The sequence below is a fragment of the Bos mutus genome, chromosome 3, assembly GCF_027580195.1.
Source record: "Bos mutus isolate GX-2022 chromosome 3, NWIPB_WYAK_1.1, whole genome shotgun sequence".
NCBI lineage: Eukaryota > Metazoa > Chordata > Mammalia > Artiodactyla > Bovidae > Bos > Bos mutus.
In genome coordinates, this window is record NC_091619.1 from 70677912 (window position 1) to 70700290 (window position 22379).

At 36.9% G+C, this 22379-nt stretch overlaps 1 protein-coding gene and 1 pseudogene across 1 annotated transcript in view; both read left to right on the forward strand.

The window, feature by feature from the left end:
• The window catches only part of NEGR1 (neuronal growth regulator 1), a 1046409-nt gene that overhangs the window by 34140 nt on the left and 989890 nt on the right, over positions 1-22379 (forward strand). The gene's annotated exons all lie outside the window — the stretch shown is intronic.
• Positions 1-22379, forward strand: part of LOC102264872 (baculoviral IAP repeat-containing protein 2-like) — a 45847-nt pseudogene that overhangs the window by 22694 nt on the left and 774 nt on the right.

The following is a 22379-nucleotide window of genomic DNA, read 5'->3' on the forward strand; positions in this document are numbered from 1 at the left end:
CAACCAATTAGAAAATTTTATCAAACTTAATGACCAGCATGGAAATTAAGACAACAGACAGTTGATCCTTACTGATACTCAGGGCACTTCACAGTCATTTGCACACAAGTGCAGATTAACAAAAAATTTGTACACATTCCCAGGTGAGGTCAAAAGAGGTGATGTCCTGTCTTTCTGTTTCAGCTTTCATACTGTAAACAAGTGTCCTTTTTGCAGTCTGTTTATGGTCTCATCTTTTCCATCATTTTGTTCTTGATTTCACTGTTTAAAATGTCCCCAAGCATAATGCTGAAGTGTTCTTACATATTCCTTGGTAGAAATGTATATTTCTGTGATGTATCTTATGGAGAAAATGCATGCCTTCAGTAAGTTTCATTCAGGCATGAGTTTTAGGGCTGTTGGCTGAGAGTTCAATGCATTAATGAGGGTTCAACTCATGTTAAGGTTGTGAGCATTAATGCCTTAAATGTTAAAGGATCTTTAATCAGAAACTCACACACACAAAAAGGTTATGTATTTATTGGGTGATGAAAATTCTGTGACCAAAGATCCCCATGAACTCAGCTTTGTATTTCCCGCATAAGCAATGGTTCACTATTTGCTGATTCATTTGGTTGCAGCAACTTAATTAAACATAAAAACACCATGAATAATAAGAATTAACTTTATTTACAATTTCCAGCTAGTAACTTTGGCTATACAAGGTAGAAGATGCATAAGCGATGTTTTGCTTTCATGAATAATATATTAAGCAATGTTAAAAATGTGTAAATTCATACTGTTGGGTAGAAAATTCCTGAATCATTTATCATCCCATGTAGAGCAGATAGAATAAGATTACAGAAACTAACAGATCTAAAATTTCTTATTCTCTTGAATAGTTAAAATAAGATATCAAAATGTCAGAGAGGATAAGTTATAAAAAAGTGTATTTCTCAAAATTAATAACTGAAAAACCAAGTCATTTATAGAAGCCTTGATTCAGTAACCCTCCCTTGCATCCTGTAATATATATTTTAAATATGGATAATAAGGAACTCACATGTATATGTAAAAATTTTTCTACCACATGTTGTTACCAAAACAAAATAAAGCAAGAACATTGAATAAAATATATTATTAATGAGGAACATAGAATTAACTTGGGATCAGAGACTAAATATGGTGTACTGGAAAATCAGATTAAGAAGCTATACTTAGGTAAATCTGAAAGGATAAATCTAGCTTTCCCTATAAATCTCCTATTAACCTAAAACAAAGAGAATTTAATTTCCAATTCAAACTTAAAAACTTTGAGCAAACATATACTAATAACACAAATATATTTATCCAGACTTCACATAATACAGTAATTAATATACTTATTTTTAGAAATAGTGTGAAGTGACATAAAGCAATTCTATAAGTAATATAATATTTGAGATTCTTAATGCATATAATTAGACAATGAGAGTTAATATTTATACTGGATATAATCCAGTAAATTTATATACATAACAGACGTCATTTTTCTACATTGTTATAATTGTAGTCAAGTTGTGGTTTTGTTTTTGTACTTTTTTTTTGGAAAAATACTTAGTCATAGTAGCAAACGTACTTGGATAATAACACAGAAATGTGACTCTGACAGACTCAGCCCCCAAATCTGATAGTAAAAACAGACACATAAACCTTTCTTAACATTCTAGATTATTTCCTATTTAGCCCTCAGAATACCCATATGAGATAGATACTATTTTCCCCCATTAGATCAATATTAAAACTTATTCATATGCCTATCTAAGACTTACCCTTTAAAGAATTGAAGTAACATTTATATGGTTAGTGTTTGTAAGGACATGTTCAGTGATTTTAGTATACCTTTATGGTATACAAATAATTTGATATGATTTACATGGCCTATGAAGGAGATCAGCCCTGGGATTTCTTTGGAGGGAATGATGCTAAAGCTGAAACTCCAGTACTTTGGCCACCTCATGCGAAGAGTTGACTTATTGGAAAAGACTCTGATGCTGGGAGGGATTGGGGGCAAGAGGAGAAGGGGACAACAGAGGATGAGATAGCTGGATGGCATCACTGACTCGATGGACGTGAGTCTGAGTGAACTTCGGGGGTTGGTGACGGACAGGGAGGCCTGGCGTGCTGCGATTCATGGGGTCGCAAAGAGTCGGACATGACTGAGCGACTGATCTGATCTGATCTGATCTGATTTTCATTAATACAACTGAATAATTCTATATCATTTTAAATATTATCAGAGTCACACAGAGATATATAACGTTATTGAAAATTATTTTAAGATATAAAAATAATGAAAAATAAGGGCAAATGTTATTTATCAATACATTTAATCTTAATTTATAGTTCACTCATTTATCTGTTGTAATAGCATGATTTATATGAGTATTATTAGCATGACTTTCACTAATCATATTATATTAATGGTTTTCAAATGAAATATTAATATAAAGCAATCTTTGTCTTTCTGTCTTTCTAGACATATATTACTTTATAGAAACATAAAATTATATGCTGGGAACTTAATAACAATATGCTACAGGAATATTTACAGTTAAATTATTTAACTCGCTTCCAAGCAGAGCTAGTGCCCTCTTTATCTGTAGCTATAACTCTTTGCAGTTGTGTAAGGCATGTCAGAAATGAGACAGAGTTAGAATTTCAGCTTTATCATTTACTAATATAGTAACCTTGGCAATACAGTTAACCTGTCTATGCTTTGTTTTTTCTCATTACACAAATGGAAATAAAGTATTTCATAGCTTTGTGGTGGGGATTAAAGAATGTTATGTTGATCTACTAACATAATCTGACACATAAGTTCCTAATAAGTGTTAGCAGTTACTATTACTCAAATATATTTTATATAAAATTTCATGGGTAAATTATTAGCTCTTGGTATCAGAGATTACTAAACCGATTGAGACCCAATAAAAAGCTATTGAATGAATGAATGAAAGCTCTTACTTATCATTTAGATGTAAAATAAATCCAAAGATACTTACTTGAATAACTGTGTGCCACTCAGCCCTGGAGATAGCACAGAAAACAGGACAGATTTGATTTCTGACATCGTGGTACTTAAAATCTAATAAGGAAAATAAAGTGAAATATATACATATATGTTTATGTATTTGTATATAATATATTTCATTTTTGGCATATGACTATTGACCAATGCATTGTAGTTTAACATTTTCCATCACAAATCATACTTTTAGCACCTCAATTCATTTTAGTGCAACTAGAAACATGTGGAAATTGCTTGTTTTAAAATAAATAATATCAAGAAGTAAGACATTCAATTTGCAATTTACTTTGAATAATAAATATGTGACATATAAAGAATAATAACCTATGTAACATCAAGTATATGACAAAGTGATGGGAATTTCTGGTGGCTCAGTGGTGAAGAATCTGCCTGCAATGCGGGAGACCCAGGTTCAATCCCTAGGTGGGGAATATCCCCTGGAGAAGAGAATGGCTAGCCACCCTGGTATTCTTGCCTGGAGAATTCTGTGGATAGACGAGCCTGGTGGGCTACAGTACATGGGATCACAAAGAGTCAGACATGACTAAGAGACTAACAGAAACACACAGCATCGAGTGTAGTCCGTGATGCTGACAACATAATAAGTTCACCATTGTTTTATTTGTCATCACCTTGATATTAACGATGTACCTTATAAGCCACATCATTGTTTCTCTCATCCGCAGTTAACTTTTGAAAGGAAATACAAAATGATACTAATACAAATAAAAAGAGCCCTAACTATAAGAGCTCACTGCAGACAAAAATGTTTTATTCTTTAAGTAATAATTAATATCAACACAAATGCTTACTCTAATCTGAGTACTGTTCTGAGGGTTTTCCAGATGTTGTATCATCTTCGTAAACCCTCACAATAACTCTCTTAAGTAGTTATTATAATTAAACACATTAATGGATAAAGAATTTAAAGTAAAATGAGGCTAAGTAATGTGTCCTCATTCAGAATCTGGTGATAGAGATAGAATTCAAGTCTTGCTCCAGAGTTTGAATTATTAACCACTTCTATGTCATACGGTCTGTATAATGGAGTTGTTTCATTTTGGATATTCTGGATGTATAGGATATTAGGATTCACTAAGTTTGGATTTAACTCCCTCCCCTTGATATCTTTTTCATTATTGTATTTAAAGACCTAAAATATGTAGAAGAGTAACACATGCAATGACACATTTCTAACTCTAAAATACAGGAAAAAAAAATCAAGATTGTTTAATAATATGCATTGGATAGATTTATCTTGCAAGTTTAAGGTTTATTATACTGATTAGTCCTCGCTGCTGCTGCTAAGTCACTCCGTCGTGTCCGACTCTGTGTGACCCCATAGACGGCAGCCCACCAGGCTCCCCCGTCCCTGGGATTCTCCAGGCAAGAACACTGGAGTGGGTTGCCATTTCCTTCTCCAATGCATGAAAGTGAAAAGTGAAAGTGAAGTCGCTCAATCCTGTTCAACTCTTAGCGACCCCATGGACTGCAGCCTACCAGGCTCCTCCATCCATGGGATTTTCCAGGCAAGAGTACTGGAGTGGGGTGCCATTGCTTTCTCCAACTGATTAGTCCTTACTCATTAATTATTCAGTAGTTCTATACAGATTATTAATCTAAAATCTAATGTCAAAATATATCTATGCTGTCATTTTATAAGTTTCTTTTTATGATGAGAGTGATTTTAAATTTGAATGATTTCTGAGTAAAGTAACAGCTCAAGAAAAAAAAAACTTAGGGGATTTAAACTGTCTAAAACACATGTGCTGTGTGCTAAGTCACTTTAGTCATGTCCGACTCTTTGAAATCCTATAGACTGTAGCCCACCAGGCTCTTCTGTCCATGGGGATTCTTTAGGCCAGAATACTGCAATGGGTTGCCATGCTTTCCTCAGGGGGATCTTCCCCACTGAGATATCAAACCCACATCTCTGTTGTCTCCTGCATTGGTGCGAGGGTTCTTTACCTTTAGTGCCACCTGGGAAGCCCACACACATGCTCTAGCACTCTTATGTGATTGTGCAGATATTGCCTGCTGATTATAACCCAAGGCACAGCTTCAGACTTGTAACACATTTTGGCAGCCTCTAGGCACTGGCCCTAGAATGTAACAAGAAAAGTATTTGTGTGCTCTGTTTCAAACTTTGTAGAAGATAAGAAGTTTTACCACATTCTCAGAGTTCAAAAGAAGTGAGAACTTTAGAACAAAAATATATATATATATATATATATATATATATATATATATATGTTATATATATAGGTTATAAACATATACATTTGTTATATATATATAACAAATATATATATATATATATTTGTTCTAAAGTTCTCACATAGAATTAATTAATCAGTGCTGAATTAGCCTACTTACAACTTTGGTAGAAAAGGAAAATGGGTATCTGAAGATCTGGGTTCTGGTCCTATTTGTGATTTGAATTACACAAGAGAAGACTCTACATAAGGACATCACCAGATGGTCAACACCGAAATCAGATTGATTATATTCTTTGCAGCCAAGGATGGAGAAGCTCTATACAGTCAGCAAAAACAAGACTGGGAGCTGACTGTGGCTCAGATCATAAACTCCTTATTGCCAAATTCAAACTTAAATTGAAGAAAGTAGGGAAAACCACTAGACCATTCAGGTATGACCTAAATCAAATCCCTTATGATTATACAGTGGAATTGAGAAATAGATTTAAGGGACTAGATCTGATAGACAGAGTGCCTGATGAACAATGGACTGAGGTTCGTGACATTGTACAGGAGACAGGAATCAAGACCATCCCCATGGAAAAAAAAATGCAATAAAGCAAAATGGCTGTCTGGGGAGACCTTACAAATAGTTGTGAAAAGAAGAGAAGCAAAAAGCAAAGGAGAAAAGGAAAGATGTAAGCATCTGAATGCAGAGTTCCAAAGAATAGCAAGAAGAGATAAGAAAGCCTTCCTCAGCGATCAATGCAAATAAATAGAGGAAAACAACAGAATGGGAAAGACTAGAGATCTCTTCAAGAAACTTACAGATACCAAGGGAACATTTCATGCAAAGATGGGCTCGATAAAGGACAGAAATGGTGTGGACCTAACAGAAGCAGAAGATATTTAGAAGAGGTGGCAAGAATACACAGAAGAACTGCACAAAAAAAGATCTTCACAACCAAGATAATCATGATGGTGTGATCACTCACCTAGAGCCAGACATCCTGAAATGTGAAGTCAAGTGGCCTTAGAAAGCATCACTATGAACAAAGCTAGTGGAGGTGATGGAATTCCAGTTGACCTATTTCAAATCCTGAAAGATGAAGCTGTGAAAGTGCTTGACTCAATATGCCAGCAAATTTGGAAAACTCAGCAGTGGCCACAGGAAAAGGTCAGTTTTCATTCCAATCCGAAAGAAAGGCAACGCCAAAGAATGCTCAACTACGGAACAATTGCACTCATCTTACATGCTAGTAAATAATGCTCAAAATTCTCCAAGCCAGGCTCCAGCAGTACATGAATCGTGAAATTTTAGATGTTGAAGCTGGTTCTAGTAAAGGCAGAGGAACCTGAGACCAAATTGCCAACATCTGCTGGATCATCAAAAAAGCAAGAGAGTTCCAGAAAAGCATCTATTTCTGCTTTATTGACTATGACAAAGCCTTTGACTGTGTGGATCACAATAAACTGTGGAAAATTCTGAAAGAGATGAATACCAGACCACCTGACCTGCCTCTGGAGAAACCTATATGCAGGTCAGGAAGCAACACTTACAACTGGACATGGAACAACAGACTGGTTCCAAATAGGAAAAGGAGTATGTCAAGGCTGTATATTGTCACCCTGCTTATTTAACTTATAAGCAGAGTACATCATGAGAAATGCTGGGCTGGATGAAGCACAAGCTGGAATCAAGATTGCCGGGAGAAATATCAGTAACCTCAGATATGCAGATGACACCATGCTTATGGCAGAAAGTGAAGAGGAATTAAAGAGCCTCTTGATGAAAGTGAAAGTAGAGAGTGAAAAAGTTGGCTTAAAGCCCAACGTTCAGAAAACGAAGATCATGGCATCTAGTCCCATCACTTCATGGGAAATAGATGGGGAAACAGTGGAAACAGTGTCAGACTTTATTTTTTTGAGCTCCAGAATCACTGAAGATGGAGATTGCATCCATGAAATTAAAAGACGCTTACTCCTTGGAAGGAAAGTTATGACCAACCTAGATAGCATATTCAAAAGTAGAGACATTGCCAACAAAAGTCCGTCTAGTCAAGGCTATGGTTTTTTCTGTGGTCAGGTATGGATGTGAGAGTTGTACTGTGAAGAAAGCTGAGCCCTGAAGAATTAATGCTTTTGAACTGTGGTGTTGGAGAAAACTCTTGAGAGTCCCTTGGACTGCAAGGAGATCCAACCAGTCCATTCTAAAGGAGATCAGCCCTGGGATTTCTTTGGAGGGAATGATGCTGAAGCTGAAACTCCAGTACTTTGGCCACCTCATGTGAAGAGCTGATTCATTGGAAAAGACTCTGATGCTGGGAGGGATTGGGGGCAGGAGGACAAGGGGATGACAGAGGATGAGATGGCTGGATGGTATCACTGACTCGATGGATGTGAGTCTGAGTGAACTCCGGGAGTTGGTGATGGACAGGGAGGCCTGGTGTGCTGCAGTTCATGGGGTCGAAAAGAGTTGGACACAGCTGAGCGACTGAACTGAACTGAACTGAATTCATTTAATCTCTAGGACTAATTTTTTTTTCTTCTTTTAAAGAAAGGAAATCCTCATTTATAGAGCTATATTCAGAATGACTGTATAAGTATAGCAACAAATACTAGTTTCTAAAACAAAATATCATGTTTTAGACATTTTATTATATTAAAAAAATCAAATATCTCTATAAAATTACCATGTTCAGTTTCCGTTTCCATTCTTCCCATATAGAATTTATGTATATTATGGTGGGAAACAGTCAGACTTTTCTTATTAGATGTTTTGTTTCTTTTACTAACTGAAAACTAAAGTTAGTTATAACCTTTTTTTTTTGATATTCCTTTGGAGAACAAAATAGTGGAAGATAATAGGGCAATTTTTAGGTAAATTCTCTTCCTAATTCTAATATTTCCTCCTTTAATACATTTTTATTATTTGAGGAACTTTGCATTTCTGTGGAATGAATTTTTATTGCTTCACTTTAGATTGCCTTTGCAGACTTCAGTTTCAGAGCAGTGTTTGGCTACTCAAAACAATAGAAATTTATGTGAGCAACATAAGTAAAATAAAAATAAACTGGTCAATGAATCATTATGTTGAAAACTTAAAAGATTGTTTATCTCTAAAGCTTTGAGCTTCCCTGGTGGTTCAGAGGGTAAAGCGTCTCCCTGCAATGCGGGAGACCCAGGTTCGATCCCTGGGTCAGGAAGATCCCCTGGAGAAGGAAATGGGAACCTACTGCAGTATTCTGGTCTGGAGAATCCGATGGACAGAGGAGCCTGGTAGGCTGCAGTCCACAGGGTCTCAAAGAGTCGGACACAACTGAGCGACTTCACTCACTTTCACTTTTTCTAAACTCAAGCTAAACAGAAAAGTACAGACAAAATAAGATCAGAATAATGTCTGACTTTCCTGAGTGCAGAGAGTTGATTGCTTTCATTTGCAGTTTGTTTTACTTTAGGATGGGCTTCCCAGGTGGTGCTAGAAGTAAAGAACCTGCTTGTCAGTGCAAGAGATGTAAGAGACACAAGTTCAATCTTTGAGCAGGAAGATCTGCTGGTGGAGGGCACAGCAACCCACTCTAGTATTCTTGCCTGGAGAATCCCACAGAGGAGTCTGGAAGGCTACGGTCCATATGGTCGCAAAGAGTCGGACAGGACTGAAGCAACTTAACATGCTTGGGATAAAATTTTGTTGATCCTGGAAAAGGAACAAAGATTAGGAATACATTCTCCTCCTGTCAGAATTGAGTTTCCATACATAATAATGATTGGCTGACATTGTCATCTGTCACTTTTTCTTTGCCTTTTATCTTAGTTGAGAAATAGGATAATCTTTTTGGAAAAGCCGTTTCCTAGATCTGAAAGACCATGTGAGGTAAGATTTCTCACAGTGGTTTTGAATGCTTCATAATGTAAAAGTGATGCTCATGAACAACATCATGAAGGAGAATGCAATGCAAACCTTTTAGGGTAGATATCTTACTGCGAAATGCCTTTTTTTTCTATAACTCAATCTGAAATGATTGCTAGGCTCTGTGATGTGAAGTACACTGGATAGTGGTTCTGCTCCACAGGTTTTATCCTATCCAATTTCAGTACTTTATATTTCTCTTATTCACTCTTTGCATTTTGTGTAAGTTTGGGGAAGACAAGTACCTTACTGGTTTGTACCAAAATGAGGCTATTTTTGAAGCGTGTATGAAGGAAGAAACACTGAAGCCCATGAATCATTATTCCCGATTAAATGCAGAAGTCTCTATCCTAAGTCACATTGCTGCATCTCCAGTGACAAGTGGAAGGTGACATCAGTGTCTCAGGAGCACCATACTGACATTCTCGAGTCACATATAGCTCGATTTTCATTGTGGTCCCCGAGTGTTGTGTCCTTGTAGAGACTATTTTAAAAAAATTCCATCAGCCTAGCACATAGCAGGTAATAAGCAAATATTTACCGAATCAATTTGATATGGATATTTTGCATGGTTTAAAGAGTACACTGTAAAATTAAGGGATGGTTTAAACTTTACATGTATTTTAATGATCATTTATTTAAGTATATTTTAATTGTTTGCATGTCTGTCTCTCCTACTAGAAGCTGAGATTCTTAAGGGCAGGAACCATATGCTATCCTTCTTAGTACTGTTAACATTTACCACAGTACCAAAGAAATGGATGCTGTATGATGAAGGAAGGAGGAAGTTATGAGGGTTATAAGGTCTCTTATAGAGACCTTACTGAATGGGTTGCATAGTAAAGCTAATGATTTGACATTTGTCAGAGCAACTAATGGAAATTAACCAGCTGTTGATTTGTATAATACTTTGGCCACCTGATGTAAACAGCCAGTTCATTAGAAAAGACCCTGATACTGGGAAAGATGGAAGGCAAAAGGAGAAGAGGGCAGCAGAGGATGAGATGGTTAGATAGCATCACCGACTCAATGGACATGAACTTGGGCAAACTCAGAGAGATTGTGAGGGACAGGCAGGCCTGGGGTGCTGCAGTTCATGGGGTCACAAAGAGTCAGACATGATTTAGCACCTGAATAACAGATTTGTAGACATTTAAATAACAAATAACTAATTTTAGGTAGGAAACAAAAAATGAAACACGGTCTTCAAGTTGAAGAGAAGGAAGTCAGGAGAACAATTATTGAGTACCTGCTGTGTACTGGAACTTTACTAAATTATCTCATTTACTGCTTAGAGCAACACCACATGAGGAAGTTATTGCCTCCACTGCACATATGTATTATTTATATGTAACTCGCCTAAGTCCATGTGGATAATGGATATCAAAACCAAAATGAGAACATACATCTCTAGGTCTTACAAATTTCTGTACACCACTCAGTTTCCCTAATAAAATTCTCTGGAAAGAAAGGGTTTAGCATAAGAAAGTTGCAGATAGTTCTCTTTCACACTTTCAATAATTGGAAACTGAGTAACAATGCCTTCCATTTTATAATATTCTTGATATATACAAATCAACAGTTTTAGTCTGATTTATATCTAATTGATATTGATTTTCAATTCTCTGGTTTAAGAGTCCTCATCAGGTCACTGCACCTGTAAACAAGTCATCACATGTAGTAGAGCAGCTCAGTATTTAGAGGAAGCTTGAATCCCATAGAAAACTATGAAAATCACACTTATTTTAAAAAGTTTTTACAATTCTGAAATTTACTTTGGTTTTCATATGTGAGTCTTATCTGTGAAAAATTAAGATGTATGTTACTACTTTTTAAAAACAATCATATATGACTTATATTGGAGTAGGAAATGGTAACCCACTTCATTATTCTTGCCTGGAAAATTCCATGGACAGATGAGCCCAGTGGCTTATAGTCCATGGGGTTGCAAAGAGGCATACACGACAGAGCACACAAGCATGATACCAATGGTTTTTTAATGCAAAAATACTTTCGTTACTAGTGTGGCACAGGACTCAGATGAATCTATATGTTGATATGACCATCCCCAATTTTAACCTTCATAATTTGGTGAAAACACTATAAAAATTTATGTAAGATGATACATTAAATAATAAAGAAAATATGAATATTTAACGTTGAAATTTTGCATTTTCTAATTAAAACCGGGAATGTATGTTTTATTAGAAAAATCAGCATAGTATAGAAAATATTTTTTTCCTCTCCTGATCAAACTGAAACTAAAATAAGAACAGTATATTATAACCCTGGGTTAGAATCCTCAACTGCATAAAAGATAGTTCACTTGAGTCTTAATAGCTCTTTCTTCATAACAGAAATCTCTGTAGATTATTTTGTACATTTAAACTAAAACTGTACTCTGAAATATTAGAAAAATGAATCTTAACATATTAGAAAATGCCCAGGAAAACTGAAAGTGACTTGTTCAGACTTCCGAGGATCGCAGTGGAAAGAGAACCCAAAGATAAACTTGTTAATACCCTTTTGCCCTCTCATTCCTGTTATAGCATAGAGTGCACCTTTTCAGAGAGAAGTATTCCATAATCAATAATTAATATTGAAATGATAAAATCACAATTACATGTATGACTGAATACACAAAGGATAACCAATTATTGATCAGATATTAGCATAGGTATTTTAAATTGTATTTAGTTCAAAGTCTTCACATTTATTTTTTTAGATCTCCATAATCTCACTTTAAAAGATTAACCTTCATAAATATGTTTTGCTTAAGATTATTACCAGTTCTTAGTTGTCTCAACACATAATTAATCATGTTACTTTGTGCACAGAACCTACAGTGGCTTCCTCTTATCAATGAAGTTAATAGAGGACTTGTCAGAACTCACCTTATTCACCTCTCTCATTATTTTTTATTTTCTATTATCAAAAAGTAACTTTGCTATGCAAAGTACCATACTTCTCACCTTCAGGTCTCACTCATTTTTTGTTCCTTCTTCCTAAAAATAAAAAATAGTTCTATTTTATTCATGGTTAATACTTCATAATTTAAAAAAAATACTTTTACAAATCTAATTGTATTTTTGTATCTCCTTGCTACCCTCCCATTGTGTCTTCAAAGACATACCAGCCTTCACAGACACTCAGTATTCTACCACAGTATATGTTGATACACCCCCCAAATGGCTACACGTTCTCATTTCTGTGCCTTAGCTCAGTTTTCTGCTGAAATCTCTAGTGATATCTTTCTCCTTCTATCATTTCTCTGTTCTCTTCATATTCAATGCATTATCTCCCTCTCTCTGTTTTTTTTTTTTTGTTTGTTTGTTTGTTTGTTTTTTTTTTATTTTTAGGCATGCAGAATCTTAGTTCCCTGACCAGGGATCCAAACTTGCAGTAGAAGTATGGCCTCTTAACCTCTGGACTGCCAGGGAAGTCCTCAAATTCTTCTAGGCCAGAAAGAAACACAGTTTCCTTTGTAAAAAATTTCCTGCTCAAAGCTGCCATAACAGATTGCTGCTGCCGCTACTGCTGCTAAGTTACTTCAGTAGTGTCCGACTCTGTGCGACCCCATAGACGGCAGCCCACTAGTCTCCTCTGTCCCTGGGATTCTTCAGGCAAGAATACTGAAGTGGGTTGCCGTTTCCTTCTCCAATGCATGAAAGTGAAAAGACTCCCTCCTCAAAACTATCTCAGTTTTTATATTTTACTTTTAATAGGGGCTGCATCTTGATATCTACTCAAGTAAGTGCCAGCATCTTTTTGTAGATTTTTAATTCCTTAAGGATGGAAGTTACATTACATTTCTCTATACCTCAGTATACCTACATTATTCTGTATGTAGTCAGATTATAAATGCTTATTAAAATTTGGTTAAAACCAACGTGTGACAAAGATATGTTTACTTTGTAACTATCTGGATTGAGAAATGAGAAGCTGGCTATTTTTCAAGACATTACCGTGCACACCTTTTAGTTCACTTTGATCTTCCTGCCTTTCAGATGCCTCATGTCCATCTGTTGTTTTCTTAGAGGGCACAAAAAATAGACTCTGAGGAGATTAGATAACTTCATACTCATGTGGTTAACAGGATGATATTCGTAGATATATAAGGATGAATAATAGTCTATAGTGTTTACTCATCTCCTTTCTCCTTGCTTTGTCCTGTCCAGCTCCACAGAATGGACTGTATATTATTTATCATTTCATATATACAAAAAAAAACTTGATAAAAATTAAGGCAACAATAACAACAAGCACACACACACAAAAAAACACGATTGAAATTATTTTCTGTTACTTTGAGGGAAAAAGTATTACTTAACAGTCTATCCCAGCACATGCTTTTATGGACATTGTTTCTCAAGGCCAGGCTGTAACGCAATTAGGATCATGGTAATAGTTGGGAACACAGCTCTCTAAAGAGACTTTTCTGTCTCACCTTTTCTCAAAGCAAGCCAACTATCCTTACTTGAATGGATTAAAATGTAGCATAAACATGGCTCAGGCTTCCTTGGTGGCTCTGTTGGTAAAAAAATCTATCTGCAATGCAGGAGACACGGGTTCCATCCCTGGGTCAGCAAGATCCCCCAGAAAAGTAAATGGGCATCCACTCCAGTATTCTTGTCTGAGAAATCCCATGGACAGAGGAGCCTCGCGGGCTACAGTCCATGGGGTCACCAGAGTCGGACACGACATAGTGACTAAACTACCACCATCACCATGGACATGGTTCATGTGCTTGAAACTTGAAACTTGTTAAAGTGTAAACTCTAAGGCCACTGTAAGAGATCTTGTAAGCATGTCCTGTTTGTAGTTTTTTAAATGCCCATCTTCCATATGATCCAGATGCAGGCAGTTTATGAACCAGTGTTAATTACTAGATTCCTTCTGAATCTGTTTGAAGGAGTCTGTGTATTAGTGAATCATATGAGGACCTTACCAAACTTATGCTATAAAAGACCAAAACCTTACTTCCTTTACAAAGCTCTACTTTATTTATTCCTTCATTCCTTTTAGTTCCCATTCTTCATAAACATTAATTAACAACCATCTATGTCCAGAAGATCATATGATTCATGTAACCTGACTCCTGGTCTCTGGTTCTTCATAGTACATGTGAAGCACACAAATTAAAAACAAAAATTATTACAATGTTGTATATTCTGAAATAGATATGAAATCGTTTGGAAGAAACATGATAAATTCTGTCAAGGTAAACAAGCTCTCACATAACATCAATAATTGTAAACAAAATAATAATTGCAAACACTTAAGTAGTGCTTACTATAGTTGTAAGTTCTTTTCCTATGGTAGCTCACATAATCTTCCAAACAATCCTGAGATAGGAACTACCATTATCCTCATGTTAAAGGAGAGGAATGAAAAGCAAAATGAGGTTATTTACTTGTTGCAGATCTTGAATAGTACAGCAAGGACTCACATCCAAGTAATCTTGACTCATAACTTGTTCTCTTGATCAAAAAGAATTTACGGTGGAGTCTATATTTTAGTAGATAGTAAAGGGAAAGAAAAATCATTTCACAAAAGGAAAGGAAGATAGAAAGGGAAATGTGATAAGAAGCTATGGGAATTGTTGGCAGGGAAGTCTTCAAGAGTTTGTTTGAAGGAATGGATATGTAATTGATAAAATACAGTGACAGTCTAGCTCTTTCTTCTGTGTCCCTGTTCTCCTTGGTGGTTTCTCTAGGCAACAAGTTTCATGCATTTGTTAATCATAAACTCACTTTGTTATTCTGGATAGAGTTTGTATCTCTGATATAAACCCTCTTGGTCACCTTTGGAATTATACCATGACCATTAGTGAAAGTGAAAGTCACTCAGTCGTGTCCAACTCTGTGACCCCAGGACTATAAAACAGTCCATGGAATTCTCCAGGCCAGAATACTGGAGTGGCTAGCCTTTCCCTTCTCCAGGGGGACCTTCCCAACCACGGGATCAAACCCAGGTCTCCCGCATTGCAGGCAGATTCTTTACCAACTGAGCCACAAGGGAAGCCCAAGAATACTGTAGTGGGTAGCTTATCCCTTTTTCAGCAGATCTTCCTGACCCAGAAATCAAACTGGGGTCTCCTGCATTGCAGGCAGATTCTTTACTAACTGAGCTATCAGGGAAGCCCCTTACCATGACCATTAGAGATTACAACAAAAAACTTTTAGAAATACTAATGATTATTAGCAAAGTGGACATCTTATTAGAATAGTTTAATGTTGTATACTTATGAACAACCTAATGTTGACCCCAAAAGTTATATTGAATTTTAAATGACAATATGTAGTTCGAGGATCAGTATTATTTCATAAAATTCACTACTTGGGAGACTAAAACAAGAGACTTATTATTAAGTTTTGGATGACAGGAAATTGGACACAGTTGATGGAATCTTGGATACCATGAGATTAGAATTCAAATTAACTTTGACAAATTAGAGAAATAATGAATAAGACCAATTCAGTACTTTGGGTTTATAAGACAAAAAGATGGAGTCTGTCTAAGGGAAATATTTTAGAAAGAAATCTGAAATTCAAGGACTAGCTAAAGGCCATTTTTTCTTTGTTTATATTAATTCAACAAGTCTATGTTTTTGTTTGTAACGAAGAACACCATAATTGATTTCTCTATTAGATAACTTGTGAAATGCATTTGAAACATATCTGGGATTACCTTATATTAGCAAATCAGTTTTTAGAAACAGAGTTATACAGATAGCTTCATGAGTGTTATTTGTACCAATCAGCACTATAGGTTTTTGAAAGTTAGGTATTAGATATAAATAATTTTTGAAATCAGATGTATCTTTAAGCTAAAGAGAATTTGCAAGGGATATAGGTAATTCTATCCTTAAAGAGCAGATTTTAACTTTTAATTTGAACTTTGGACTGCTTGCTTTGCTAGAATTAGTTTGATTCATGTGATATCAAATGATTCATGTAATATTTCCAGAAGTGAAATCTGCAATGTATCTTACTCAATGTGGTTATTTAAACAGTTAAGTCCTCTGCAATCAAAGAACTCCCACTGAACTAGTGATTGTCTATACTATATATTCTACTGAGCAAATGTGTAAAGATCATGTGAATTGATTGTTCATTTTTCTAACTTCTTAAAGGGAATGACTAGAAAAATTACACAGTGTACAATTTATTGTACAAAATCTGCTTTTTGATAAAAGCAGAATGTCTTAGAAAAATGTGGAATTTAGAAATGTAATTTGCATTACATTTTGGAACAGATTTTCTTATTTGGGAAAATGTCTTTGAAATCAGATGTGAAAGTGAAGTCGCTCAGTCGTGTCCGACTCTGCGACACCATGGGCTTCTCCATCCATGGGATTTCCCAGGCAAGAATACTGGAGTGGGTTGTCGTTTCCTTCTCCAGGAGATATTCCCAACCCAGGGATTGAACCCAGGTCTGCCTCATAAAGTAGACAGACGCTTTACTGTCTGAGCCACCAGGGAAGTCCTGGTGAAATCAGAAGCTGAATTTAATTCTCTATACGAATTTTCATTTACAGGCATTTTAGAATACATTAAAAACTGTGATCATTAGGTCTCTTTAAAAATCAACGGAAAAAAAAAACCCAAATAAAATGATATATTGATTAACATGAATATAACACTAAAGGAGTTAACAATTAGTTTAAGTGTATCTTTCATACTATAATTTTACATGTTTCAGACTTTAGCATTGCTTTTGTGATAAAGATTAAAAATTCTCAATTGATATATGTTACCTTTGTGGAGATTTGGATCATTTATTTTGGAAAAATATGAAATTTATATAATTCTGACCTATTTAAAGATATTACATAATAGAGTTGTCTCTTGATAACTAAACTGACGTTTACAATTAAAATGTTGATTGACATATGTTCACATCTCTGTGTAATTATCTAACTATAAACTAAAAATATCAGTAAGAGCTAATACTATAGATTCCAGGATCATCTTGCTTAAGCATTACTATAGCACATGTGTGTGTGTTAGTCGCTCAGTTGTGTCCAACTCTTTGTGACCCTGTGGACTGTAGCTCACCAGGCTCTTCGGTCCATGGAATTCTCCAAGAATAATGCTGGAGTGAGTCACCATTCCTTTCTCCAGGGGGATTTCCCGACCCAGGGATCAAACTCGGGTCTCCCACATTACTGCAGATTCTTTACTGTTTGAGCCACCAGGGAAGCCCACTGTATCATGAGTGATATTATTCATGTCAAAACTCTATGGGCATGAGTGATATTATTCATGTCAAAATTCTATGGGCAGAAGAAAAAGTTCATGTAAAGGATTTTAGCTGTCAAAAGTAAAATCACTCATGTACAAAACTACCTCCCAAAGATTTGTCCCTTGTATCGAAAAATTTAGAGTGTGATGGAAGATAGCACAATCTTGTCAAATTGGACAATTGGCAACAAACAAGAAATGACATATGACTTTTCATATGAACTGTACCGAGTCTTGATATTCAGCTGCATATTCAGTATACATATTCAGCTTTTCCCACCGATGTTCCTGTCTCAGGAAGGAGTCTTGCTCATGCTGGTTTTTTATTACACTGGTGTGAATAACAAGGTCAAATGCTTCTGTTGTAGCCTGATGCTGGATAACTGGAAATAAGGAGAAAATCCTATTGAGAAGCATAAGCAACTGTATCCTAGCTGTAGCTTTATTCAGAGTTTCTGTTACTAATCTGCAATCCACTTCTAAAAATGCTTCTCCAATGAGAAACAGCTTTATTCATTCATTATCATCCACTTTGGAACATAGTAGCTCATTCAGTGGTTCTTCTTCCAGCCTTTCACCAAACCCTATTACTTCTAGAGCAGTTGAAGACTTTTACCCATTGAGGACTAACTCCTACAGTTATGCCATGACTACTGAAGAAGCGAGATTTCTTACTTACCACATGTGGCCATTAACCTTTCTGTCACCATCAGAATTAGTAACAGCTGGCTTTTATTACATATTGGAGAAGGAAATGGCAACCCACTCTAGTGTTCTTGCCTAGAGAATCCCAGGGACGGGGGAGCCTGATGGGCTGCCATCTATGGGGTCGCACAAAGTCAGACACGACTGAAGTGACTTAGCAGCAGCAGCAGCAGGCTTTTATTACATAGGACCTGGAGACAGGGTAGCCTGTTTTGCCTACCTGTTTTGTGGTGAGATGCTAAATAACTGGAAACCAAAGGATGATGTTATGCTAGAGCACTGGAGACTTTTCCCCAACTGTCCATTTTTGGAAATTCTCTGGAAATGCAGAGGTTCAGCATTTAAAATTTGATCATGCAGACACATGCAGCGTGACTGAGAACATTTACGTGCTGGCCATTGACTGTACCAGTTCAGCCTTGCAAGTGCTGGTTTCTATCATGTAGGTCGTAATGATGATGTCAAGTACTTTTGTTGTGATGGTGGCTTAAGATGTTGGAAATCTGGAGATAACCCATGGGTAGAACACTCTAAGTGTTTTCCAAGGTATGAGTTTTTGATATGCTTGAAAGAGCAGCGATGAGATTCAAGTTAGATAACTTCATCTTCTGAACAGCTATTGTCAACTTCAAATACTCCTGGAGTTGAAAATGCTCATCCACCAATTGTTCATTTTGGACCAGGAGAAAGTTCTTCAGATGATGTAGTCATGATGAATATACCTGTGGTTAAACCTGCCTTGGAAATGGGCTTTAGTAGAAGACTGGTAAAGAGGACCAGTTTTAGAGTTCAGAGTAGGATCCTAAAAACCGGATGAAGTTAAAAACAGTTAATGATATTGTATCAGGACTTCTTATTGCTGAAGATGAAAAAAGAGAAGAAGAAAAAGAGGAAGAGAATTAAAGACAAACCGAAGAAATAGCATCAGATGATTTGTCATTCAGTTCAGTTCAGTTCAGTCACTCAGTTGTGTCCGACTCTTTGCGACCCCATGAATCACAGCACGCGAGGGCTCCCTGTCCATCACCAACTCCCGGAGCTCACTCAAACTCATGTCCATTAAGTTAGTGATGATATCCAGCCATCTCATCCTCTGCCGTCGCCTTCTCTTCCTGCCCCCAATCCCTCTGAGCATCAGCGTCTTTTTGAATGAGTCAACTCTTCACATGAAGTGGCCAAAGTATTGGAGTTTCAGCTTCAGCATTAGTCCTTCCAATGAACACCCAGGACTAATCTCTTTTAGGATGGACTGGTTGGATCTCCTTGCAGTCCAAAGGACTCTCAAGAGTCTTCTCCAACACCACAGTTCAAAAGCATCAATTCTTCAGTTCTCAGCTTTCTTCAGAGTCCACCTCTCACATCCATACATAACTACTGGAAAAACCATAGTCTTGACTAGACTGACCTTTGTTGGCAAAGTAATATCTCTGTTTTTGAATATGCTATCTAGGTTGGTCATAACTTTCCTTCCAAGGAGTAAGCGTCTCTTAATTTCATGGCTGCAATCAACATCTGCAGTGATTCTGGAGCCCAAAATAATAAAGTCTGACACTGTTTCCACTGTTTCCCCATTTATCTGCCATGAAGTGATGGGACTAGATGCCATGATCTTAGTTTTCTGAATGTTGAGATTTAAGCCAACTTTTTCACTCTCTTCTTTCGCTTTCATCAAGAGGCTCTTTAATTCCTCTTCACTTTCTGCCATAAGGGTGGTGTCATCTGCATATCTGAGGTTATTGATATTTCTCCTGGCAATCTTGATTCCAGCCGTGCTTCATCCAGGCCAGCGTTTCTCATGATGTACTCTGCATACAATTTAAATAAGCAGGGTGACAATATACAGCCTTGACGTACTCTTTTTCCTATTTGGAACCACTCTGTTGTTCCATGTTCAGTTCTAACTGTTGCTTTCTGACCTGCATATAGGTTTCTCCAGAGGCAGGTCAGGTGGTCTGGTGTTCCCATCTCTTTCAGAATTTTCCACAGTTTATTGTGGTCCACACAGTCAAAGCCTTTGGCATAGTCAATACAGCGGAAATAGATGTTTTTCTGGAACTCACTTGCTTTTTCAATGATCCAGCAGATGTTGTCAATTTGATCTCTGGTTCCTCTGCCTTTGCTAAAACCAGCTTGAACATCTGGAAGTTCAGGATTCACGTACTACTGAAGACTGGCTTTCAGAATTTTGAGCATTACTTTACTAGCATGTGAGATGAGTACAATTTGTGCAGTAGTTTGAACATTCTTTGGCATTGCCTTTCTTTGGGATTGGAATGAAAACTGACCTTTTCCAGTCCTGTGGCCACTGCTGAGTTTTTCAAATTTACTGGAATATTGAGTGCAGCACTTTCACAGCATCATCTTTCAGGATTTGAAATAGCTCAATTGGAATTCGATCACCTCCACTAGCTTTGTTTGTAGTGATGATTTCTAAGGCCCACTCGACTTCACTTCCAAGATGTCTGGCTCTAGCTGAGTGATCACACCATCGTGATTATCTTGGTTGTGAAGCTCTTTTTTGTACGGTTCTTCTGTGTATTCTTGCCACCTCTTCTTAATATTTTCTGCTTCTGTTAGGTCCATACCATTTCTGTCCTTTATTGAGCCCATCTTTGCATGAAATATTCCCTTGGTATCTCTCATTTTCTTGAAGATATCTCGAGTCTTTACCATTCTCTTGTTTTCCTGTATTTCTCTGCATTAATCGCTGAGGAAGGCTTTCTTATCTCTCCTTGCTATTCTTTGGAACTCTGCATTCAAATGAGTGTATCTTTCCTTTTCTCCTTTGCTTTCACTTCTCTTCTTTTCACAGCTATTTGTAAGGCCTCCCCAGACAGCCATTTTGCTTCTTTGCATTTCTTTTCAATGGGGATGGTCTTGATCCCTGTCTCCTTACAATGTCACAAATCTCCATCCATAGTTCATCAGGCACTCTGTCTATCAGATCTAGTCCCTTAAATCTATTTCTCACTTCCACTGTGTAATCATTAGGGATTTGATTTGTGTCATACCTGAATGGTTTAGTGGTTTTCCCTACTTTCTTCAATTTAAGTCTGAATTTGGCAATAAGGAGTTCATGATCAGAGCCACAGTCAGTTCCCGGTCTTGTTTTTGTGACTGTATAGAGCTTCTCCATCTTTGGCTGCAAAGAATATAATCAATCTGATTTCGGTGTTGACCATCTGGTGATGTCCATGTGTAGAGTCTTCTCTTGTGTTGTTGGAAAAAGGTGTTCGCTATGACCAATGCATTCTCTTGGCAAAACTCTATTAGCCTTTGCCCTGCTTCATTCTGTATTCCATGGCTAAATTTGCCTGTTACTCCAGGTGTTTCTTGACTTCCTACTTTTGTATTCTAGTCCCCTATAATAAAAAGGACATCTTTTTTGGGCTTTAGTTCTAAAAGGTCTTGTAGGTCTTCATAGAACTGTTCAACTTCAGCTTCTTCAGCATTACTGGTTGGGACATAACGCTTGGATTACCGTGATATTGAATGATTTTCCTTGGAAACAAACAGAGATCATTTTGTCATTTTTGAGATTGCATCCAAGTACTGTATTTTGGACTTTTTTGTTGACCATGATGGCTATTCCATTTCTTCTAAGGGATTCCTGCCCACAGTAGTAGATATAATGGTCATCTGAGTTAAATTCACCCATTCCAGTCCATTTTAGTTCGCTGATTCCTAGAATGTCAACGTTCACTCTTGCCATCTCCTGTTTGACCACTTCCAATTTGCCTTGATTCATGGACCTGACATTCCAGGTTCCTATGCAGTATTGCTCTTTACAACATCGGACCTTGCCTCTATCACCAGTCACATCCACAACTGGGTATTGTTTTGCCTTGGCTCCATCCCTTCATTCTTTCTGGAGTCATTTCTCCACTGATCTTCTGTAGCATATTGGGCACCTACTGACCCAGGGAGATCCCCTTTCAGTATCCTATCATGTTGCCTTTTCATACTGTTCATGGGGTTTTTAAGGCAAGAAAACTGAAGTGGTTTGCCATTCTTTTCTGCAGTGGACCACATTCTGTCAGACTTCTCCACCATGACCCTCCCGTCTTGGGTGGCCCCACACAGCAGGGCTTCGTTTCATTGAGTTAGACAAGGCTATGGTCCATGTGATCAGATTGGCTAGTTTTCTGTGATTATGGTTTCAGTGTGTCTGCCCTCTGATGCCCTTTTGCAACACGTACCATCTACTTGGGTTTCTCTTACCTTTTACGTGGGGTATCTCTCTGTGTTTGCTCCAGCAAAGCTCAGCCATC